Source organism: Dromiciops gliroides, chromosome 6 (assembly GCF_019393635.1).
Source record: "Dromiciops gliroides isolate mDroGli1 chromosome 6, mDroGli1.pri, whole genome shotgun sequence".
Lineage (NCBI taxonomy): Eukaryota > Metazoa > Chordata > Mammalia > Microbiotheria > Microbiotheriidae > Dromiciops > Dromiciops gliroides.
In genome coordinates this window covers 192,822,241-192,848,476 of record NC_057866.1, presented here as the reverse complement: position 1 = coordinate 192,848,476, position 26,236 = coordinate 192,822,241, and the positions used below count along the sequence as shown (strand labels likewise).

The window sequence follows — 26,236 nt, the reverse complement described above, 5'->3', positions numbered from 1 at the left end:
GTTCATTATTTGTGACACTATTGGAAACAAAGCCAAATATATTTTCTTCCAGAGGATTTTCATCAAGGAGCCATAAACAATGTGTGGACACAAACACAGTGACTGTGCAGGTGTGGAAGTGTTTTTACATTCATTTATTTCTGAACAAATATATAAATTAATTCACTTTATTACCTGAAGACCATCAAATAAATAATTTAGGTCTATTTTAGATACAGATAATCATAATGTTGCATGAAATAAATTAAATAACATAACTACTGCTGTTGAACCTACTTCATATTTAAGCTAGAATACACACAACCTGAGTGAAAACTATGAATTTAGATCCAGGATAGAAGAGACCCATAGAGAAAATGAGGAGAATGTGACCAGCCTTTAATATTAAATGAGAAATTCAGAATGTTTCTGTCCATAAAAATGAAATGGCTGCAATTTTTCAACATCTAAGAGAAAACTTTAAAAATGCAATCCCATCTCACAACACATATTGCCTATATAGATTGGAGTAACCTAGTTTAATATTCTTGGTTTAGTTTTAAGAAACTTTTGTGATCTTAAAAATAAGGGTAAGCATAATGGGAAACAAGGTAGAAATTATTGCCTTTTCTCATAAATATTATAAATCTTTAAGAAAGATCAACCTCCCCATCTCTTAGTCATCAAATAACAGCAATAACAGGAAATGAAAAAAACAACAACAACAAAAACAACAATTGGAACATTACTTTGCATCCTAGTGAACCCCACGTTTCTTTACCTTGTTTAAGCTAGATTTTGATGAAAATATTCTATGAAGAAATATGTCAGTGAGTACTTTAACTGTTAGGGACAAGAGCTAATATACTGTACTATTTACATGGTACAGTTATACTATAAGTATATAGCTATAATAATATTGTATGTATATTATATATATGCATATATATATACATATATATATATATATATACTTTATGTAGAAAAATTAGAAAGTGAGCTGTTCTGAATCTGTGAAATCATCTCTGTGATACTCCTAGGATAAAACTCCCTTCATTAGTAATGATCAATAACTCATCAGAAGCTTGTTCTTTTACGTTTCCTTGGAAAATGATAGATTAAATAATTGAGTATTATCATACAGGTGATATATTTCACATGTAGGACTTGAACTCAGGTTTTCATTGTTTCAAAGTTCTCTTTCTATCCACTACACTAGTGGCATCAAACTCAAATAGAAAATGGTGACCACAAAACCATACACAAGAATTTCAGCAGGTGGTGTCGTGACATAGAAAAGCATATATTAACCTTGTCTATGTTCTATTACATTTTGTCCTGCTTTGGGAAAAACTATTAGTCTGGCTTTGTGAATATTTTCTGATCTCTTCTAAAGAATAGGCAAGGAAGAGTAATTCAAAATAGAAAAAACACATTAATTTAGTCATTATGTGATAGAAGTATACAGTTGTAGTACTTCCTAGTTATTTTGTGTTAGAGGATGAAATAAAATAGTGGAACTAGTTCTACGTTACCAGACTCAGGTTTATCAATGTTAATCTGTTTTATCCACTAGGTCTATTATCTATAGGCAGTGTGGGATAGTGGACAGAACATGACTTTATAGCAAAGTAGACAGGATTTTAAAGGCCAGATCTGACACATACTGTCTGCTTCTAGGGCTAATCTAGGGTAAATCACTTAGCCTCCCTGTGTAAGAGTATAGATTGCTGAGAAGATAAAGATCTGAATTGCTACAGGGAGTTAGCTCTTTTGGGACTTCTCTACATCTCTGAAATATAGGTCCCATTTCTCTGCACTATCAAATCTACAGACACCTTAGGAAATGAAATGGAGAAATTAGGAAATTCTCTATATAACTGAGAAGAAATCACTCTCAAATGCACATATGAAAGTAATTGACATGGATATTTTTTAGGTTTGAATGATGTAAACAATTTGATCATTCACTTTATAGATTTAATTACTAATTACAAATTGTCATTTATTAGAAGTTTGCCCTGAAAAAGGTAATTTGGTTTGAAGATGAAACCCACAAAAGTTTCTATGATGAGTTTCTTGACTATTAAACTTCCATGCCAGAGAAAAAGAATTCATATTTTCAGCTCGAAAAAAATCAATCATCAATTTTAGCTGACATTGCCAAAACCAATTGTAGAGACAGCAATGCTCTGAGAACTCATGAAGAACATTTAATACTGAATTTTTCAACAGGAGTGGTAAGTCAAAGTCCTTTTTATTGTTCTTTGAAAAAGCGAGAGCTGTTGTCTCCTTTTCCTTCTGCAATACTTATGTAAGAGCTTAAGACTAGTATGAAAACGATTTTTGTTTCAAGTCCTAAATCAGTATGACCAAATTATTCCAAAGATTGCTATTACAAAAGCTATCTGGACATTTATTCATTAGCAAGCCCTAAAAGGGCAATAGAAGTATGGATTTGAATAAAGGTGTGTTTAAAAGTCTATTGTGATTCATCTATAATATAATTTTGGATGCCTTCTTCATGAGGATCCAATTTCAAGTATTTTAAATGTAAAGAAGCAAAAGTCCTAGATTTTGTCTTTGTGAACTGGAATAGGCTAAAGACCAAACAACAACAATAACAATAACAAACAATGAATAAGTAAACACAAAACAAACACAACCTTAAAATTTAAGGAAAGATTCTGTTGGGCAGTACAAGAAGAAAATAATCTAATACTTGATAGAATTCTAATTTTCTTTGTTAGAGGACAACTTTGTTTACTTTCATTTCTGTCATCCTTTTCTCTCAATCCATTAAAATAAACAAATTCATAATCTTAATTTGCCTTAAGAAAACACATACCAAATCAAAATATTGAAATTTGCCAATGAATGCATTTTTTACAAGATTCCAAAAAGGTATCTTGAATGAATTGCTTTTTCAGTCACCCATATTAATTCTCAGGTATGGATACCACAAAATCCAAGGGAAGTCTTCTTTGATTTATTAACTTTTTAAAAAAACCCACAAAATACTTCTTGTGAAAAGTGTATTTCTTTCTTTATGCTTGACTCATGTTGTTTGCATTGGTAATTTTTCACTCAAATACATGGAAATTTATATAGAATCAGTCTTTATTTTTTCAATTAATGAGTATTTATTAAGTAGTTACCATTATGCCAAGTGCTGCAGATTAAAAAAAAAGAATGAAACATTTCCCACCCTCAAGAGGCTTACATTCCTTTTTTTTCCTGTTTAGAATTTTATTTTCCAATGCATATGTTTTTTTGGTGTGTGGAGCAATCAGGGTTAAATGACTTGCTCAGGGTCACGAAGCTAGTTATTTGTCAAGTGTCTGAGGCCAAATTTGAACTCAGTTCCTCCTGAATCCAGGGCCAGTGCTTTATCCACTGTGCCACCAAGCTGCCCTTGACATCAATTTTTAAAACTTTATGTTCCACCTTCTCTTCCTCCCTCCCTTCCCACCCCACCCCCCAAAACTCGAGCAATTAAATAAAAGTTATGCAGCAGTAGTCATTGGAAAACATTCCCACATTAGCTAGGTTGTAAGAGAAAACACATAAAAAGCAAAACTTCAGATTAAGGAATTGTCAAAAAAATGTGTGGTTCAATCTGTTTTCAGATATCATCAGTTCTTTCTCTGTAGATGGATTTCAATTTTCATAAGTCCTTCAGATTTATATTGGATCATTGCTTTGCTGAAAAAAATCACATGCTTCCCAGCCAATCATCTTAAATTATTTCTGTTACTTTGCATACAGTACATTTCACTCTGCTTCAGTCCATGTAGGTCTTTCCAGGCTTTTCTGATAGCATGCTACTCATCATAACTTTTATATAGTACTTTAAGCTTGACAAAGAATTTTCTTCACAATAGCCCAGCAAAATAAGTACCAAACATTTTGCCATTATAGTCAATCATCATAACTATTTCCCTTCATCCTATTCCCTTCCCATGATATTTGCTCTAGTTTCTAGTTTCTTTTACCCTATTCCTCCTCAAAAGTGTTTTACTTCTGACTGTCCCCTCCCCCACTCTGCCCTCCCTTCTTTCACCCTTCCCTCCTTATCCTCTTCCCCATCTACTTTCCTATAGGGTTAAATAAATTACTCATCTCAATTAGGCCTAAATGTTATTCACTCCTTGAGCCCACTCTGATGAGATCAAGGTCCTTGAGCTAATTCAGTGTTCTAAATTTTTCTTCCCCCCTCCCTCATCAATCCTCCCTATGAAATCAAGCAATTCAGTATGATAGACTTGTGAAGTTATGCAGAACATCTTCACCTTACTCAAAAATGTTTTACTTTTTAATGCTCCTTCCCTCCTTCCCCAATTCATGCCTCCCATCTCCTTCCCCTCCCACTTTCCCTCAGGGGAAAAATATATTACTATACCTACTTGAGTGTATATGTCATACCATGTTTTAGCAAATTCTGATGATAGGAAGGTTCACTCAGTCCCCCCACTCCTTTCCCCTCTTTCCCTCTCCTCCATAAGCTTTTTTCTTGTTTTCTTCATGTGAACTACCTCTCCCCAGACCGTATCTCCCCTTCCCCTTCCCACAGTCTATTCCTCCTACTCCTCAACCCTATTTTAAAGATGTCATCATGGGTTAGCTAGGTGGCACAGTGGACAAAGCATCAGCCTTGGCCCCAGGAGGCCCCGAGCCCAAATCCATGACATCCCACCCTGTTTGCCCCACAAAGAACAAGGATAAACAAAAGAATAAATGTTTTACAGTGATCATCCATTCATTTCAGACCTCTGTCTTCTATGTATTCCTTACTGGGAAAGTTTTTATGAGTTGAAAGTATTATCTTCCTATGTAGGAAAATAAGCAGTTCAATCTTTTAATATACCTCATGATTTCTTTTTCTTGTTTACCTTTTTATGCTTCTCCAGGGTCTTGTATTTGAAAGTCAAGTTTTCTATTCAGTTCAGGTCTTTTCATCACAAATGCCTGAAAGTCCTATTTTTCATTGAAGTCCTGTTTTTCTTCTGAAAGATTATACTTAGTTTTCCTGGGTATGTGATTTTTGGCTGTAGTCCCAGTTCCTTTGCCCTCTGGAATATCATATTCCATACCCTCTGATTCTTTAAGGTAGATGCTGCTAGATCTTGTTTTATCCTTATTGGAGCCCCACAGTTTTTGAATTCCTTTCTTCTAGCTGCTTGCAATATTTTCTCCTTGAGGTGAGAGCACTAGAATTTGGCTATAATATTCCTGGAGGTTTTCCTTTTGGAATCTCTTTCAGGAGGTGATCGGTGGATTCTTTCACTTTCTATTTTGCCTTCTGCTTCTAGAATATCATGGCAATTTTTCCTGACAATCTCTTGGAAGATACTGTTAAATACTCTTATTTTGGTCCTGGTTTACAGATAGTCCAATGATTTTCAAATTATTTCTCCTGGATCTATTTTCCAGGTCAGCTGTTTTTCCAATGAGATATTTCATATTACGCTCTCTCTCTCTCTCTTTTTTATTCATTTGGATTTGCTTTACTGTTTCTTGGTTTCTTATAAAGTCACTAGCTTCCATTTGTTCAATCCTAATTCTTACATGATGATTTTCTTCAGAGAGCATTTTTATCTCCTCCATTTGGCTTTTCAAGCTGTTGACTTTTTTTCTCATGACTCTCCTGAACTTTCATTTCTCTTTCCATTCTTTCCTCCAACTCTTTCAGTATTCCTTCTATTTCTTCTATTTTCTCTTCAATATTCCTTTTGAATACTTCCGTGGTCTGAGACCAACTCATATTTTTCTTGGAAGCTTTTGATGTAGGGGCCCTGAGGTTGCTATACTCTTCTGAGGGTGCACCTCTATCTTCCTTGTTGCTAAAGAAATCTTCGATAGTTCTCAACTTTCTTTGCTTGCTCATCTTGCCATCTTATATTTGGCTTTTACCTCCCTCTTACAGTGGGGCCTATTTCTAAGCTACACTGTTCCAAGTTTCAGAAGGTGCCAGGTATTTTGATTTGAGGGAGGGCGAGAATCATTCTTGAGAATGCCAAGAATTGCTTTCATAGCAATTGACTCGTTATTATTGACAGTTCCTGTAAAAACATTATGTGGCTTCAAGACCATAAATGGGTCCCTTCCAACCCCATAGTCACAGGTAAAGATAGTTTTAATTTTCCTCATGATCATTTTATATTTACTTCAGCAGAACCATAAAAAAATTCTTGTAAACATACTTTTGAAAAAAAAAAACAGCATTCAATATTTACATTTATCACTGGGAGGGATGATTCCACCCCCGCCGAGCCCAACTAACTGAACCAGGATCACTACAACATCAACAAAGAAAATAAATGTATACTTTCATGAATGTAGGTTTTCAAGACCACAAATATCTTCAGTCCAGTCCCACATAGGTTTTTGCTAATGAGAGTCTCTGGAGCCAGCTTACACAACTGGTTTGTGCCTGAATGTGCTGATTAGTGTATCATGGGGGTAAAGGGACTATGAGAAATGGCCTGAATGTTTATAGTCTTATGTAAAATAAGTCTTAACAGATCTCTGTGCTTGTCTTGGTCACCACTTTTCTGATCAACAGAACAGTAGTAGAATGTATTTACTAAATGAAGATCATATATGAAAAGTTATTTTTAAAACTTAAAGCACCATGTAAATGTTGACCGTTACTGCTACTGTTGTTGCTGATGTAGGAAAAGCTTTGTTTTAGCAACATTTTTTTTCCTTCCCAGGGAAATAATAGTATTTTTTACTTTTCCAATTACCTTTAGGTTACAGATAAAATTATTTTTAACATATGGTTTCAGCTGAATCATTAGCTTTGCTTCTTTTTTCTTTTTTGTTGAGACATGTTAATGCCATTTAATATAATTTTATACTTTAAACTCCATTGCTTTTTCATTTCTAAATGAATAAACAGGGCATGGACATTTTACTCTACAGCATTATAATGATCCATGACTAAGATTTCTATTATCAATGATGCACTGGCCTTCTCATCTTTTCATTGTTTCTACTTTCGTATCATGATAGCACCTCAAATACAATAATCCCAAGGAATAAAATGATCACTTCTATCTTAAAAGCTACATGAAAATGATGGTGCTTCTCGATGTCTAAAATCCACGAATAATATAAACCTATGAATGGACATTATACTGTCTAGGTTGCTGAATCCAATCAGGACAACACAAGTTTATAGTTGCCCAATGTTTCTGGGTTCCTGATAGACCTTCTTAGCTATTTTCACAATCTGGGGGAACATAGATTTCCCACTGGATATTGTCTTGGTTGGCATTTCCTTACTTTGAACTTTCTAAGAATGAAAAATTGGTTTTAAGGATTATTCTTATTCTTATTCTTATATTCTTGTCTTCAATCATAGTACAATATATATGGTTCTAGGACAAGTCACTATCGTATTCTTATTATTCTTCTATGTTTAGGCTTTTGTTAACTATTAGACAGATGGATGAAAATAACTGCCTTTGCTAGTATTGGATATTAACTCATCTATGGGTTTATTGAAAGCACAATCAGTACAAACTTTGTAGCACACATGGTGATGGGAATACAATATCGACATGATTTTAATTTCTTCTGCTAGTTATCTGCATTTTTCAAAAGCTTTTTATTCTACATAGTTTGGAGATTATTAATAATAGCTGTGTATGGCAGCATCAATTATAAAAGGTTTACTTAAATATTTAGTTACCAATGTAACATCCAGTTGCCTCAAACATTAGTTAATATTGTGATAATACTCCAGGTCCAGTGTAGTTTATTGTTTGAGTACGTTATGATATTTTAGGTCCTGTATTTGTAGTATGGCTATGTTTTTTCTAGTCATTAATGAAAGATGGACAATTTATGTTGTGTAATTCTACTTGCCAGGTCATGTTTTACTATAGTAGATGCTGGTTTTTAAAGGCAGAAGTGACATGTTACAGAGTGTCTATTCTTTCTTTACATAATTTCATTGATCACAAAGTCTAAGTGACTAAAGAATAAACCTTCTAAAATTTCTGGTGCTAATGATCTGATCCTGAACCGATGTCATGAATGTCTCCATTTCCAAAAATAATTTACATGACTTGGAGATTTGTTTGACACATTTTTCTTGATATATCATTACTGGGAGTTCATTTGGATGTATTCAATAAAGAGTCCTTTAATTTCACTCTTGTATATTAATTATTTTCATAGGCTTCAAAAGAAGCTAAACAACTTTAAATCCCTTCTGACAAATCCACTAGTGTGTACATGTCATCAGATTTTGCAATTTCTTGAAGTGATATATGCTTATTCCAAAAATATCTGTTGCTTTGTAACATGTTTATCCTGTGCTCTGAGAACTACAATGAAAAAAGAAAGTGAGAAAGAACTCTTCATCACTTTATCTTAACATAATGAAGACATTATTGGGACATTCTGTAAAGTAGGAAAAAAGTAAGGACTCCAACCTATTAGGCTGAGTTCTGGCAGCAAAATTATGGAAGAGTATTTACAAGAGTCACACATTATGTGTAGGAATAAGTAGGCTATGATAAGCATTTTTGAGGGAATTTCCAAGTTGATGAGATTATATATCTATTTATTTGAATGATTATTCTGTTCAAGACTTCACAAATCCTTATGGATATACATGTCTTCCTGGGATATTTTTTTTCCTTTTCTCCTTTAAACTGCCTAGGTTATTTTACTTGTGAAGCATTTATCTTTACTTTGATTCAAGTATGTTCAATGTTTCTTCTTACTGACATTCCTCAGAAACTAAACTCGTTGTCTACTCAGAATACTATATTAAATAAACTACCACTTTGTGCTATAGGCACCAGTTGTTCAACTTTATTCACTGGGCATGGGTAAACAAAACTGTGAGCTTGGTGTGTTATTATATCTGATCAAGTACTATAGAGCACTCAAGCCTTGAGCTATATATAGAACTTAATTCCTGGTTTTAGGTGTTGTTCAGTCATTTTTCAGTCATGTCTGACCCTTCTTGGGTTTTTCTTTGCAAAGGAAATTTTTTGTTTGTATATTCTTGGGTTTTATTTTAGACCTACTGACTTTTACAAAGAGGTTTTTTGGCAACTATAGTGCCTAGAATTTTGCTTCTAAAGATCCTCTTTTACATTCTTCTCCATCACCCCAACCTTTTCCTGTCAAAACAATCTGGAGTAAAGTAAAGAGACCAATTTCTTAGGGGCCCTATAATGAAGATGAGAGATCATTCCCCTTCTGTCTTCAGTCTTGGTATAGGCATATGTCCTAGGTCCTCAAACCCCAAATAAAGTTAAAAAAGTGTTAATTTCATCATTTTGCAGCCAAAGAAACTAAGACCCAGAAAAGGTGTAGCTTGTCCATGGTCCCATAGCAAATTAGTGGCAGAGTCACTAGTTTTCCTATTCTTTTTCCCACCAAATTCTGCTTCAGGGAATTCCTGGTACATGACTGAAATTCAAGTTCTTCTATTTAGAAATATGAATAAATCAAATAATAAATCATTGGTCTTTTATGGCTAGACAACACCTTACAGGTTAGGCTCCCACCAGAGGGCCTATAGTATCTTCATCCATTGCGCTCTAGGCTCTCAGACTTTTTTTTTTTTTTTTGGTGGGGCAATGAGGGTTTATAGACTTGCCCAAGGTCACAAAGCTTTTATCAAGTGTCTGAGTCTGGATTTGAACTCAGGTCCTCCTGAATCCAGGGTTTGTGCTTTATCCACTGTGCCACCTAGGTTTCCCCTGAATGTTTTTTAATAAAGAACTGTAACTGTTTAAATATCACTGTAATAGCTTGACTTTGTAAGAAGCTCAGATACTTGGTGGTTATTTCATACTCTAAAAGTATGACAGCCAGATCTCTCTCTCTTCTCTCTCTTCTCTCTCTCTCTCTCTCTCTCTCTCTCTCTCTCTCTCTCACTCTCTCTCTCTCTCTCTCTCTCTCTCTCTGTATAAGTGACATATATATATATATATATATTCACATTTCACATATATATATATATAATTTCACATAGAGAGAGAGATTAATATGAAATCTTTGAAAGGTTAATTTAACTGACAAGAGAAACTGGTGAAAAGAGGAGCTAAAAGTCGAGATCTTTGGATGTAAAACAAAGATTTGAACCCAATTCGAGTAAGTCTTTCTAGCATTTTTAAAGTCAAAATGCAGTTTAAAGGTTGGTGCGGTTACAGAGTGAATTTGATAAGATTGCTATACTTTGACACTGACCTCAAGATCCAGGTATTGTATTTTCTATTCCTTCCACAGGGATATGAAATCCATTTTCTTTTGGATTAAAGGACATACTTTTGAGTTTTAATACCTTTTGACTTTCACTTTTCTAAATGAAATTGAAGATATCTCATTTATTTTTTTGCCATAATATCAATATATAAATGGACTTAGATAATTGTAGATATACTCATGGCTATTCCACATCTATAACTTTTCTAACTAATTCATCCTCATGAAATGGAGTTGTATATCCTTCCTTTGGGAATTTTAACCTTACTAGTTTTTGAGAGGTAAGTTAGATTGTTCCTGTTTCATTAGTAGAAAAGGAAAAGTACAGGAAATTTTGGACTTTATTTTTTTTCATTTTCCCTATCTTATACAAGTTGGAAGCAATGGGACTACACATGATCCTTGTCCAGTTCTGAAGAGCAGGGGGACTCTAACCTGCTCTATATCTCACCTGGGGCAATTCACTCCTGGTTTGACAAACTGGTAGTCTCTGACTCTTGGGGCCTCACTATATTAAAGATAAACAGTATCGACAATAGAATGGAGAAGCCCATTATAGTTCAGAGCTCCTGAACTCAAGGGATCTGTCAGCCACAACCTCCCCTTTAGCTAGAACTATAGGCCAGAGCTACTATGACTGATCAACATTTTTTTTTCTTTTTCTTTTGTTTTGTTTTGGTTTTTGCAGAGCAATGAGGGATAAGTTACTTACCAAAGGTCACACAGCAAATAAGTGTCAAGTGTCTGAGGCTGGATTTGAACTCAGGTTCGCCTGAATCCAGGGCCAGTGCTTTATCCACTATACCAACTAGCTGCCCCCCATATTTTATTCTTAATAGTCATAACCTCACTGAGTTGTGAGATCAGACCAATACAGAAAACACATTCAAAATGATTTTATTAAATCTTAGCATTCTATATACATTAGTTTATGTTGCTGTTATTTATTATTTTTTATTATTAGAAGTAGTATTATCAACATAATCTTCACCATAATTATCTTCACTATTTCTTATCTGAATGCAAACAAATAAATTTCAACTATCTCTTCATAATTTCTTTTTTCTGTATGAACTTCTATACTGTCATCATCCTTTTGTGGCCTTTTCTACTTTATATTATAGAGGGAATAAGCTTGTTATACTTTTATTTGAAACTATCCCAGAAAACACATACAATTTGCTTTAAACCATACTTTTGATGTCTCTCATAGATTCTGTTTTCATTGTATAAACATTCTATAGGAAATCTAACTCTTCTAACACCCTCAATCATCATTTTCCCTTTGAGGTATTTCTTTTTAAAGAAATATTTCCCCTCTCTAGAGATTAGAGCTTAGAGGTATAATTTTACCCAAAATATAAAAGTAGTGAAAAGAAAAATGGGAAAATAAACAATATATCTCTAAGGAATGCCACTTGTGAGTGCTATCTTCCTAAGCATCTGATGCCCCCATCAGATCTTTACCAATGATTATTCTCTTTTATAAAATTCTTTAAGAACATAAAATGCAAATATTTTGGGTACTGATTTATGAAATGAAAACCTAGTACAGAAGTTAGAAAGAGTTAGTAAGTACATATAATTCATGACTAGAGAGTCTCAAGTGGTATGAGATCTTCATCTGAAATACTTTTATTTTGGGGATATGCAGTTTTCATTAATCACTGATTTAGAAACATAGCTTTTTAGAGCTAGGAGGAACTTTTGAGTTTGTCTATTCCCACTAATTTTGCAGATGAGAATACTGAGGCCTAGAGAAGTAAAATTACTTGCTTGCTATCATATAAAGCAAAGTCATGCTTTAGACCTCGTGATTTTCACTCCAAATTCTTCTTTCCACTGCACCACAATGCTACAGTTAACAAAATTAATAAAATTAATACATGTTTCCCACTTCTCTGCAACATTTACTCAATTGGAATAATTTTTGAGAATTCAATTCTTATATTTGAATTGAATTTAAATTTAATTTCATTGAATCCCCCCTCAAATTAAAACCCACATCGAACATCTAACAATGCCACTCTCCCACTCAGACACCATTAATGGTATTCTAGTCCTTATAGATTACTTCCAACCTGCCTTTCCAGTTTTATTTTGCATTGTATCACTTCACATGCTTTTCTCCCAGACAAGTTGTTTTCCACATTAAATGTCTGGTCCCACTTAGCTTCTGGCAGTTGCAGCCTTCCTACCTAGAAATTCTCTCCCTTCCTTTCTTTTTTTCAGAACTCTTCCCTTTCTTCAGTGCCCAATTTACATGACATCACCCCCTCAAATAACAACCTCTAATCTGAAATTGTTCTCTTCTTACTTAAATTTCCCTATAGCTTTTCATTTGTAACTTTCTTTTATTATCATTACATTCAACTTTGAATTATACTGTGTTTGTGTCATTTATCTCTATTTTAGATTGTTAGTTTCTTTGAGGGCTGAGACTGTATGATTTAAAAAAAAAATTTTCAATCCCTGGCACCTATCAAAACAGAAGGTATTTAGTATATGTTTGTTTAATTGAATGTGTCTTGGTTATCACTATGTTTATCACTTTCTATCACATTCTCTATCATCTATCTTTCCATCCATCTATCTATCTATCCATCTATCATCTATCTATCTATCTATCTATCTATCTATCTATCTATCTATCTATCTATCTATCTAATTCTGGAGCTGAAGTGGACATTATTAATTCATTTAATCCAACCTCATGAGTATGCCTATTTTATAGAAATATTTAGGTATAATATGTAATGTATCTATCTTATGGAAACATACAATTAAAATTAATGTTTATGTATTTTTTCAATTTATGGAATAAAACAAGCATTTCATATCATAGTACAATAAAAAAGATGATTGCACATGAAATTGAAAATATTCTATGCAACACATGCAATTTCTTCCAAGTATATTAAGAAAATTATCATACAAATTTTTCCCTCACCCCACCCCCTACACTATAAGTGGCTATCATTAGATATACATATATGCAAATTATATATTTATATATATGAAAAATTATATACATATCTATTTCTACTTTTATTTATAAGTTCTTTCTCTGGTTGCAGATAGCATCTATCTTCATATGTCCTTTATAGTAAATTTAGGTATTTTTCAAAGTCAAATAATTTATTTGATCTTAATAACTTTTTTCTCCTTTTTTGTTTATTTTTCCATAATTACATATACAACAATTTTTAACATCAATTTTTAAAAGTTTGCATTCCAAAAAGGGGCAGCTAGGCGGCGCAGTGGATAGAGCACCGGACCTGGATTCAGGAAGACCTGAGTTCAAATCCGGCCTCAGACACTTAACACTTACTAGCTGTGTGACCCTGGGCAAGTCACTTAACCCCAATTGCCTCACTAAAAAAAATAAAATTAAAAAAAAAAGTTTGCATTCCAAATTCTTCTTAACTCTTACCTATCACCCAGTAACCTAATCTCCCTTATATCTCCCTGACCAAAGGTCAAAAATTTTGATTTTCTTATAATTATATGAACTTTGTGCCAATGTCTACAAAAAAAAACTGACAAGAGATTCAAAATTGAATTAATAAATAGAATTTTCATTAAACATAATTGATGGTAACTAGAATGCACTCTCTCCCTAAATTTAACTAGTTGGTTAACTAAAGTGACTATATTAGGACTACATTAGTGCTGTGGGGGGTTGGTAAAGAAGACAAAGTTCATAGCTCATGATATAGTCTAATAATCATTTTTATGTTGCATATTCCTAGAAAGTAAATCATTAAAAATAAATCAAATCAAATAATCAAGAATGCTACATTCACATATAAAATTAAAATTGTTTTCAGATGTTGGAATTCAAAGATCTACCCTATAAGGATATTCTAAAAGTAGTAGAATAAGGGGATACACTATAAAGTCAGGGTAATCAGGCTATAGTAGCATGTCCTTCCAGAATCACTTTTTAAAAAAAATCCTTCTTCAGAGATATTTGAGTTATGAACACCTCTTTTGTTTAAGTCAAACAAACAAGAATCTTGTTTCCATTTCTATAAATAGAAGTATACTGCTAGGTTATCTACAAAATTTCCTCAAATATTGCAATCTTTATATATTACAATATGTGGTTTTATTAACTCTTCATCAGTGCTGGGTGTGGTGATGGTGGAGCAACATGATATAATGTTTTTTTAAATTTTAGCAGGGCAATGGGGATTAAGTGACTTGCCCAGGGTCACACAGCTAGTAAGTGTCTGAGGCCCGATTTGAACTCAGGAACTCCTGAATGCAGGGCCGGTGCTTTATCCACTGCACCACCTGGCTGCCCCAACATGATATAATTTTGAAGAGGATTTCACAAATTTGGTTGACCTTACCAATCTTTAAGGAAAGAATTTTCATGGTAACTCATCCTTGTATTTACTGTTATTTCATTATCCTTCTTACTGAATTGTGAGAAATATTATAACTAGAAATAATATCAACTTTCAGAAGTTTTCACATTTTTTTTCATTGAGTTAAACTGTATCACAGGAATTTCATTACTTATTTCAACTATAGCCTACAAGATGATCTCTTATGCACTCTGCCCCTTGCTATGAGTAAACAAGCAATTGACAACTTGGTTTTTTCTTTCTACATCTTTGGAGCCCCTCTTGCTAACCAAACCCAGCTTTTGGACAGTAAACATCTGAGAGGGTGGGGAAGAAGTAGCATTTCCTCCGAAATGTGCATAGGTGTTCATATAAGCAAAAATCATATTATATCCTTCTTTTACAAAGAGAATCAGAGACAGAAAAAAGTTTTAATGTTTCTAAGGTTACTTAGGACTCAGAATACTCCAATCGGCATCTCTTGATAATGTCTTATTATCTGTGGAGAAAAGGGAAAATGTCTGAGGTTTGATTGATTTAAATAGTAGAATCTAGTTCCACAGTTATGAAGTAGAATTCTCTATTATATTCTAAATTCTCTATTGTGATTTACTTTTTTATCCTTGTTACAGTGATTGTGAAGGTTCTATATTTTTTTCTTTAGTCCATAGGTTTGAAAAAAAGGGAGACATTTATCTTACAAAACAACTGCAGAAATGTTATGTTCTCCATCTAAGATTTTTCAAAGCTCTCATAGTCAACCATCATGAATTAAGCACTTTCAATGTGCCAGGCACTGTTGTAAGTGCTGGGATACAAAGAAAAGCAAAAATATTTCCTGCCCCCAAGAGGTGAACATTCTAAAAAGGGAGACAACATATGGATACCATAGCACACACAAGATACATAGAATGGATGCAAGCAAATCTCAGAGGAGAAGGCACGAACAACTATGGTGGTGGAGGGACAAAGAAAGGCCTCCTGATGAAGGAGGGACTTGAGCTGTCTTGAAAAAAGGATGGGGGGGCAGCTGGTGGCATGGTGGATACAGCACTGGCTCCAGAGTCAAGAAGAGCTGAGTTCAAATCCGGCCTCAGACACTTGACACTTACTAGCTGTGTGACCCTGGGCAAGTAACTTAATCCCACATTGCCCTGAAAAAAAAGAAAGAAAGAAGATAGGGTACCCAAGAATTGGAGATGAAAGAACAGAATATTCCAGGCATTGCGGGCAGCCAGTGCAGAAGCACCTAGATTGCAGTGTTAGAGAAACTGAAAACCTACCAGTATAGCTGAATTGTGGAGTGGAAAGGAGTACAGGATAAGAAAAATGAAAAGGTAGGAAGAACCCAGATTATGAAGAAACTTCCTGGGATACAAGAAGACAGGGAGAACAAGAGTTGAGAAACAAAGTATCAGAAAGCCCCTGGAGCTCATTGGGCAGGGGCCTGGGGAAGAGAAATGAAGGTGTATGTGACATGGTCAGATCTAAGCTTTAAAAAATAATACTTCTGGGTGATAGGGATCTCTGAATAAGAGCACCTCTTCTTTTTTTTCTCTTTTCCATCCACCTACTCTCTCTTCCTCCCCTCCTTTCTCTTCTTTTCTTCTTTCCACCCATGCCTTAACTACCTTCCCTCCTTTCCATTTCCTCCCTCTCCTCTACTCAATTCCCCTCTTTCTACAGCCTCTTCTCCTTCCTTCCCTGTTTATCTTCTCCATGACTGAAAATGCAGTAGACAATCCCTGACCTTCCTCCATTGCTGATCTTCACAGAAGCTTTCACCTCACTTTCACTTTTCTGACCTAGATCAGTTCATTCTTCTTTAGAAAGCTTGGTGACACATGTCCACCCTCACCTAGGGCCCACAATATTGTTGTGGAATTTATTGTGCATACCTGACCCCATACTGGCTTTTGCCCTGCTGAAGTTCAGAACTACTCCCAAACTCAAATGATATACCAGTCTCAACCTCCCTACTACCAGAGAGTACAGGTGACAAAAACTCACCTTGAAAAAAAAAAAGAAAAAAGTATTTCCCTGAGGTCTTAGGACAGAATACTAACCACAATATCTAAGGGTAATTACTCAAATAATGATGTCATACTGTGCACAATAATGTGTGTATGTATACATCTATGCATGCATGCATGCATGCATACATACATATATACATGTAACCATAGTGCTTACTTTCCATTGCTTTGTGAGGTAGCTGGCAGCCCAAATATCAGTATATTTATTTTATAGAGAAAGAAACTATTAAAGGATTAAGTGAAACCCCCAAAGTCATGCAGTAAATGAGCAGCAGAGCTATCCTTCATTTGAGAAAGAATAAACTGGATTAAATAATTACAATGAGGATGAAAATAATTGTTGACTCACAGTCATTTAGTACCCCATGAATTGCAAAGTTATTTCTTCATAATAACTCATTGAGTAGTTCAATGTCAATGAACCTCTTCTGCCCTGAATTTTCTTATTTCGAAAGCGATGATAAGAATATTTGTATCCCAAGCCTAACTCCATGAGCTGGTGTAACTTTTTAAAACTATGAAGCTTTATGTAAAGGAGGAATATGACAAGAAAATTCTCCATCACTGAATGATTTGACATCAGGTGACTTGGCTTCATGGCCATAGATTGCTTCCCAAATCTAGTCATCAAACTCTAAAATATGCCACTAATCTACAATAGAATAAGACCTGAATATATCTTCCTAAAGTTTTTGACAATTCAAATTGATTAATAATAAATTTAACTGCTCTTTATTAATTATTGTTGTGACTGGAAATATTGATTAGCTGGATACTTAATCAAAGGATTTAGTTAACTTAAACTTATTTATGCTTTTCCTGGACTTTTAATAAACTATAGAAAGTTAGAGTTATGAGGGATTGTAAGCAACCTTTAGCTGCGGTCCCCCCTTCTTATATATTATAGAATAAAAATCTCAATAGGGGACCTTCAGTATCACACTTTTTGAAAGTTACACAGTGAATCAGTGGCCAAGATGAGATCTTTCTCTTTCCTTTGTCTCTCTTTATCTCTCTCTGTCTCTCTTTCTGTGTATTTCTCTTTGCCTGTCTCTGTTTCTGTCTCTCTGTCTGACTCTGTCTCTGTCTCTCTGTTTGTCTCTGTCTGTCTATGTCTGTCTGTGTCTCTCTCCCTGTGTCTCTCTCCCTCTGCCTCTCTCTGTCTCTCTGTCTCTTTCTGTCTCTATGTCTTTGTTTCTCTCTGTCTCTGTTTGTCTCTGTCTCTCTGTCTCTGTCTCTCTGTCTCTGTATCTCTGTCTCTGTCTCTGTCTCTGTCTCTCTCTCTGTCTCTGTCTCTCTGTCTCTCTCTCTCTGTCTCTCTCTCTCTCTCTGTCTCTCTCTCTCTCTCTCTCTCTCCCCTGTAACCCATGCCTATGCAACATTAAAAAAGAAAAACAAATCATGAATCATGAATCATGAAGAATGAATAAGCGGTCAACTTAGGCTATTTGAATACATTTCTAATTATGGATTTAAACAAATAAATAGCATCAATGGCCATTTTCAAAATAGTTTGCAATTTTTATCCTTACTTAATTGGAGTCTTTTGATACACTCTCCACCAAGGGAGTCAAAAGATTACCATTGCAAAAGAAAGGTTAATCAGTGAATCTGATTTGACTACAGCTGGTGCCAAGACTTCTTTCTGATAAGAAATCAGCATTCTGCTAAAAATAGCTACTATTAATTTATACTGGTGCTTAACTGTATTCCCAAAGAGAGAGAGAGAGAGAGAGAGAGAGAGAGAGAGAGAGATGGTGTGTCTGATGAGGCACCTGCTCAGAGTTATGGAGAAAGCAGATGAAAAGTACCAGACTTCTAATGCTGTAGTTCACTTAGGTCAATCAACCAACTCACAAGCATTTATTAAGTGAAGGCAATGCACAGAACACCACACCTACTAAGACAATTGCAAACTGGACTTTATATGAACACATGACTAATGTGGAAGATTAGATATTAGTAGAGGTGCATTCACTTCTTCTGCATCAGAAATAACCAATAACAAGAACCCTGAGATAGGGTGAACAATTAGGAGGCTGCTGCAACAATCCAGCCCAGAGATGATGAAGACCTGAGGCAACAGAGCAGCTGGGTGAGAATGTAAAGAAGGGGCTGAGTTGAGAGATGAGGTAGAGGCTGAGGTGACAAGCAGTGGCAACTGAGTGAATATTTGAGGTTCCAACTGGAAAGTCCATCCACTATGATATGGTAACCTATCTGGTGATTATGTGTCTTGAGTGCCATTCATCTCAGTAAAAAAAGAACACCTGAAATTTGTCCATTCCATCAGCTCACTGGCCAGGTGTATCCCCTTTGACCAGTTGGAATAAGGGATGGAGAGACAGGATAGTTTCTTCAGGGGATATCTTGAAGAGGAAGCTCCTAGAAATAGCACCTTTAACATGGATTATACCAATCACAGCCATGAAGAAAAAGGTTCTGCTGATGGGTAAGAGTGGGTCTGAAAAGACTAGTATGGGATCAATCATCTTTGCAAATTATATTGTGTGAGACACCCTTTGCTTTGGTGCAACAATTGATGTGGAACATTCTCATGTTTGATTTCTGGGAAACCTAGTACTGAACCTCTGGGACTGTGTTGCAAAGGACACCTTCGTGGAGATCTACTTTACCAGCCAACAGGACAATATTTTCTGCAATGTGGAGGTTCTGATTTACGTGTTTGATGTGGAGAGCTGGTAACTGGAGATATACATGCGTTACTACCAGTCATGCCTAGAAGCCATCCTTCAGAATTCTCCTGATGCCAAGATGTTTTGCGTCATGCACAAAATGGATCTTGTTTAAGAGGGACAGTGCAACCTGATTTTTAAGGAATGTGAGGAAGACCTGAGATGGTTGTCCTACCCATTGGAATGTCCTTGTTTTTTAACATCTGTCTGGGATGAAACACCCTACAGTGTTGTCTATCAGCTCATGCCCAGTGTTTAGCAGCTGTCAATGAACCTGAGAAATTTCAGTCAGATTACTGAATCAGATGAGGTGCTTCTTTTTGAAAGAGCTACTTTTCTGGTTATCTCCCATTACTCATTTAAGAACAACATGATGTCCACAGGTTTGAGAAGATCAGAAACATTATCAAACAGTTCAAACTGAGCTGCAGAAAGCTGGCAGCCTCCTTCTAGAGCATGGGAGTCTGGAACTCTAACTTTGCTGCTTTCATTGACATCTTTACTTCCAACACCTACATGATGGTTGTCATGCCTGATCCATTGATACCTTCTGCAGCCACTCTGATCAATATCCGCAATGCCAGGAAACATTTTGAGAAGTTGGAGTAAGTGGATGGACCAAAGCACCTTTTTATGCACTAAATGTAGTTATGTGACACTTTGGGAAAAGTCAGAACTTCATTGTGGTTTTGGTATGATCTTGAGTTTTGAGAATTTAGTATTGCCATTATGTATTTAGGCTTTGAGATAAATGCTGCTTGTCACCTCTATATTCTTACCCTTTTCTCCCCCCTCTTCAAATAAAACACATACATATGCATATAGCCCCATCCCATACACATATATGCATCTACACATTCGTAAATCTACAGACATTCGCCCATACCCATGATAAAGTCCTACACAGACACATCCACATATGTAAGGGCACTATTTACTTAAATGGCATCTGGAGACCCAACAGAGCATGATGATCTTAATGGAAAAGGACAGGTTATTAGGGCACAAGGGAAGGGGACTTGCACATTATATATTAACATAGTTCTAAGAGTTATCCATGCCAAGATTTTACTTTGGGATATTCTGCCTTTGGCTATGAATGGCATGGATGGGATTCTGTTCTTTTATCAGGAAGATGCTACAAAGCATTTCAAAATCCATCCTTGTTCTCAATTATAAAAGCAAATGTTACTCCTTAGGGATCCTTAGTTCCCTGAAGCTTGCAAGTGCTTATCTTTTCATTATATTGTTTTTGTCCTTTTTGCCATTGGCAAAAACCTATGGATCTTCAGGAGTCTGTCCCTAATTTATTCCTCTATTACCCACCCAATGGCAAATTTGTATCAGTCTTATGTTATCTGTATTAATCTTCAGACAAAATAAAGTACTTATGGCAAAGGAAAAAAAGAAACACTCAGATAATATAAAAATGTCATTTTGTCTACTTTCCCCCATTCTCCACCCCCTCCTTTCCTTTCAAATTATTTAGTTGATTTTTCCTAAGTCTTCAGGAAGGTTTGAATGACATGGATTGATGTCCTCCTATTACCCCTCTCAAAATAAGTGTTATTTTAAAGTTCATAAGCAAATACAAGTGCTAAAACATACAAAGGTATAAGAGGAAAAACAAAAGAAAACAAGTAGCATTGTGAATTATTGTACATATTTTTATGGAATTCATAGGGTTTTTAACTCATTCCTACAGTGTTTTTGATCTCTGCCTCTCTTTCCTAATTTTATTAATTTGATTTTCCTGATTCTTCTTTTCAACAAATCTTGTAAAGTTTCTAATTTTGCAAAGCTCTATCATTTATTGAAATGTTTTGCTTATAATTTTTTTGTTATTTTTAATTGTGATATTTTTTTAAAAATCTGTGTTCAATGTAAATATATGTCTGGAATTTTTGTTTAAAGTGAAAATCCAATTTAAGAAACTTTCTCACTCTTGCCAATAGAAGAATTCAGGAACATAAATTCATCTTCAAGAATTATTTACTCACATACCATAAATGTGTATTTGTTGTTGTCTTTAATGACATTTTTATTATTTCTACTATTTATCTATGAATACACATTCTTGTCTTCATAGTTTTCTTTAGTCATATTTCATTTACTGTTCATTGCTCTTATTAATAATTATGGCCTAAAAAAGTAGTACTTATAATTTTCACTGTAAAATGAACTTATAAGGATTTTTCCATATATTGTGATTTTTAAAAAATTCCCTGCATATTTGAATAAAAAATTTAATTCTCAACTATTGCCATTTGTCTCTTCACATATCTCACAAATTGTTTTTAACATTCAGTTTTGCTCTGCATCTTACTAATATTTATTTATGCCATTAGTGAGAGATTAATATCTAGTTGTTCTATCAAAATATTTTGTATTTGTACCAATATTTACTTTATTGGCTTTAATATGGAATAAGTAGCATAAGTATCATATGGCATTAGTGCTAGTAAACATGTCATAATTTACATTTTTGTGTCCCAATTTTTAAAAATTTTAATTTAGTTTTCTTTAATATTGTGGTTGTGAGCCTTGATCTCGCAGAATTAACTAAAACATTATATATTTTATTCCAACCTTAGGACTTGTTTAGCTATTCCCCAATCTATGGGCAGTAAGTGTAATTCTTTGCTATCTAAAAATGTACTCCTCTAAATATTTTAGTATTTGTGGTGATTTTCTTCATATCAGTGACCTTCTTTGGCCATGGGTCTAGTAGTAGAATTTCTAGGTCAAAGGGGATGCACATTTTAATAACTTTATTTGCTGAATACCAAATTGGTCTCCAAAGTAATTATACTTGTGATTCACAACTTCACTGACAATAGTCTTGTGTGCCTGTCTTCCCTTAATCTCTTGAATCAATAATATCCTTATGTACCTTGCTTCTTTTTATCTCTCAGACATTGACTATTCCCATCTTTTTATAATAACTTCATACTAGTTGTTGTCTCTTTTGAATTACTCCTATTTCAGTTCATTTAATGAATTCGGTCCACTTTCCTTCTGTGTTTTTCATGGGAAAGTCTGCCTTGCCTGGTCTTACCCTGGCTCCCCTGGGTTCTTCTGTTGACATCCACCACCCAGACTTACAGCCCTCTGAAGCTTTGAGTTTCAGAGGATTGAATATTCAGAGACCTCAGGACAAAGTGTTAGGTCTGAGCACTATGATACTGTTCTAGTGCACTGTCTGTTACCCTCTCAAGAATTTCCAAGATCCCTGCCCTGGGACTTTCTGACCCCTCTGGGACTCTAGGCCTTTATCATGGCAGGCATAATATCTAGCAGGGTAAAAATCTCACTTGGCCTTGAAAAGTCATATTGAGACAACTTTGTCCTGATGTTGGCTTTGCTGTTGGTGCCCTTTCCTCTCTGCATCCCCTCCCCCAGGCTTTTGGCTCATTTATTATACAGTTCTAGGTTCAAAGCAATTACTTATTGCTGCTTCTCATTGAATTTCTTGACATTATTCAGTCTTGTGAGAACATTAAGAACAGATATGTGGGAAGTGCACTCCTCCATTTAAAGGCAACCAGCTAACTAGTGCATCAAACATGTTTGTTTTCTGTTAAGTGATATCTATCACTCATGTAAGAAGATGTGTTTTAACAGCCAAAGAAGGTACATATACACATTCTTTGAGAACATAAATGTTTGCCTCACAACCAAAAACAACCCTTGTTCTACCCTTCTAAGCATTTTGCTCGGACCAGCTTATTCCATTTTTAATTACAATGGCAGAAGATGCAGTTTCTCTCATTTGGCATAAAAGCTCCTCAAGACCACTGATCCTCAATCAAAAGGCATCTAGTCAAATTGGCTGTTTCCAAGTCTGCTGTTAGTCACTGGAATGTGTTACATCAATCATCTGTTCTGGCCTTATCACTGCCCATGCAATGGAAAACACACATTTTTTTCTGTAGTGATAACGAATCAATGGAGTTAGTGAATGCCTAAATCTCCTTAGTGAAGGACTGGTGCCACATCTTGGCTGTTGTAGTAAAATATGAAAGTTTTTAACAGTCGGTTAGGATAACTGAAGGACGCCAGTTTTTCAAGGACCACCCTTTTGGGGAGGAGATGAACAGTCCGCCTGCTGCGCATGTCAGACTGCCTGCCGGGTGCAGTCCGCCTGCTGCGCATGTCAGACTGCCTGCCGGGTTTTTTTTTGACTTCCGGGGTGGAGAGAACGGAGGAGGCCTTTTTTGCCTGCTTGGCGGGACTCCTGGCGGCGCAGCACAGACGGTCTCCCTCACTCCAAAGGTGGCCTTTTTTGGTTTGGTGAGTTTTTATAAGAAATATAGACTAAGCCTAGATTTAAGACGATTTCTACTGTATTTCTACTTTCCTATCCTTCTAATCAACAACACCTTATATACAATAAAGGCTCTATCTAAAAAACCAGAAGCTTCCATTTACTAGTCTGGGAGATAAATTAAGGGAAAAGTTAAGTAGGGGAGATTTATGATCTAATATCCAATTTTAAATTTCACAGTTTGGCGACCACGAAGAGGAAAGCTAACCCTCAGTCTTCTGATCTGCTGGTTGGGTAAGAAATTTCCCCCCTTTTGGAGTCCCCAGGAAAGAGCGTGCGAGACCGAGCGCCAGTCTCTTCCTTCCTCCTCCCACTAGCCCGCGTCACTTCCTGATTCCTGGTCTTGCTCTCAAAGACCTTCACTTCATGGGCAGAACTCTTCTACAGTAAGTATCCAGCAGGTGGCGTTATTCCAATCGTTACACAGGGTACCTTCTTGTGTTATCCTCCCCCAGAATATCAGCTTGTTAAGGATAGGGACTGTCTTGATATTGGTCAAATATCTTCCCCCCTGTCATCTACACCTAAGTTTTCTTATTTCTAAAACCAAGTTTCACTTGATGACCTTATATGGTAAAGATCAAAATTTCATCAGAGGGTATTGGATCATACCTCACAGAACACTATGTGTAAGCAAGGTAGCATGCAAGGTCAAGCAAACAAATATTGTCACTGGGTAGATTCACTTCTGGTGAGGGCCATTTATAAAAAGCCCTTGAATATTGCAAGGATGGTGGAATGAAGTATTACATTAGCTAGGAGATATGTGTAGAGATACAGAAAGAAGAAAATGGCAGCCATATATGACACATATAGGGGCAGCTAGGTGGCACAGTGGATATAGCACCAGCCCTGTATTCAGGAGGCCCTGAGTTTAAATCAGGCCTCAGACACTTGATACTTACTAGCTGTTTGACCCTGGCCAAGGCACTTCACTCCCATTGCCCCACCCCCCCAAAAAAAATCAAATCACATATGACATATATAATGATAGTTCTAATAATCCATCTCGACCATGATACTGATGGAGAGATCTAAGCCCTGAAATTTGAGGGGTTTTCTGTTTGTGCTGTAAAGAGTCCAGGGCCATAAAAATTGCCCCTGAGACAAGATAGAGGAAAATTATACGAACCAGAACCTGTTTAACACATTAGTTTATAATATTTTTTGTAAGTGAATTTATGTGTGTCTCTGTTTTGAGAAAACAGAGGAATTATTTTTTGGTTCCAGTACTGTAAGAAATAAAGTCCTCAGCTAAAAGAAAAGGCAAGAAGGTTTTAGAAGATTGAGGCTGGGAATAAAAAGGTTTGCTTGGCATAGCTTCTGTGGGAAATGAGATGGGGAAGCAATTAAAGGGAAGAGAAGGACAACCTTGTTGCCATGAACTGTAGTTGAAACTGAAGCAAATTTTGCTAGCAGTTAGTTTTATGTTGTGGCATGGGTATATATGGAGTATGGACAGATTTGGTATCATACTCTATGCAAGTCTATGTTTGTGGTTTGACTATATTTTAATTCCTTCAAGATAGATGGATCAAAATTAACAACAGATGAGAAAATGGTGTCATATAAGTAAAGTTTTTAAATTTAGAATGAATTAGTTTGTTATTATCCTATTTATTTAAAAACATGAAATTTGTTTTCTATTTTAAGATAACACTATAAATGTAGATAAATTTTTAGGAAAAATAAAATTATGGTCAAAAGAGGATATGAGTCTTTTTAGTAATAAGAGATTATAAACTTTTTGAGGGTCAATATTGTGTCATTTATCTTTGCAACCTTGGTATCTATATGCTATTCATTCTCCTTCTCTGCGCTTATTTAGCCATCCCATGAGAAAATTTCTCTAAATTCTTTATACATGTTGAGAAAATCTTCCCCTCCATTTCTGGAGCATCAGTCTGATATAGTAGAAAGAGGACTGCTTTTGAATGGGGATAGATCTGTGCTTTAATCTCATCCCTTGGATTTACAAGATGTGCAAGTTAACTAATCTCCATGTCATTCCATATACTGATAAATGTTTAACAACTGGCTCTGTGAGGGGAAAAATGCAATGATACACTTAAGTTTAATCTGTGTTATTAATATGTTACATATCACTTTTTAGTTTGGTTGATAAATAAAACCATGAATCAAACCTCAATACATAGTGTTTGCCAATTTCTGAGGTGTAAATGCTCAAAGTAAAAAAAAAAATAACAACAAAGTATTTGTGAGCTAGCTAGTTCAAGCTGGCTTCAGCACACTTTTATCTGTGCCTTGGTTTCCTTAAGTTGATATAGAAATAATAATAATAATAATAATAATAATACTATAACTAATCTCAGATGAGACAATGCATATGTAATATGTGGAAAATGTTCAATGTTATCTGCATTTCACTCATTATTATTTCATTTTAATTGTTTCCACGATAAGACATCCCTTGTCAAAAACATTTGGATCAGGAAGATGTAAAAGAGCGCTGGATTTGGAATCAGCTAATAGGGTTCAAAGCCCGCTCTACTACTTACCATCTGTGTGACATTGGTCAAATAATTTCTTCCCCTATGAACCTTAGTTGTCTCATTTCTAAAATGAAATTGCATTTGATGACCTCTA

The 26,236-nt window shown here is 35.3% G+C and overlaps 1 protein-coding gene and 1 pseudogene across 2 annotated transcripts in view; one reads left to right on the top strand and one right to left on the bottom strand.

Annotated features, from left to right (window-relative positions):
* Nucleotides 1-26,236, bottom strand: part of GALNTL6 (polypeptide N-acetylgalactosaminyltransferase like 6) — a 1,532,830-nt gene that overhangs the window by 978,104 nt on the left and 528,490 nt on the right. The gene's annotated exons all lie outside the window — the stretch shown is intronic.
* Nucleotides 19,004-19,944, top strand: LOC122730900 (annotated as a pseudogene).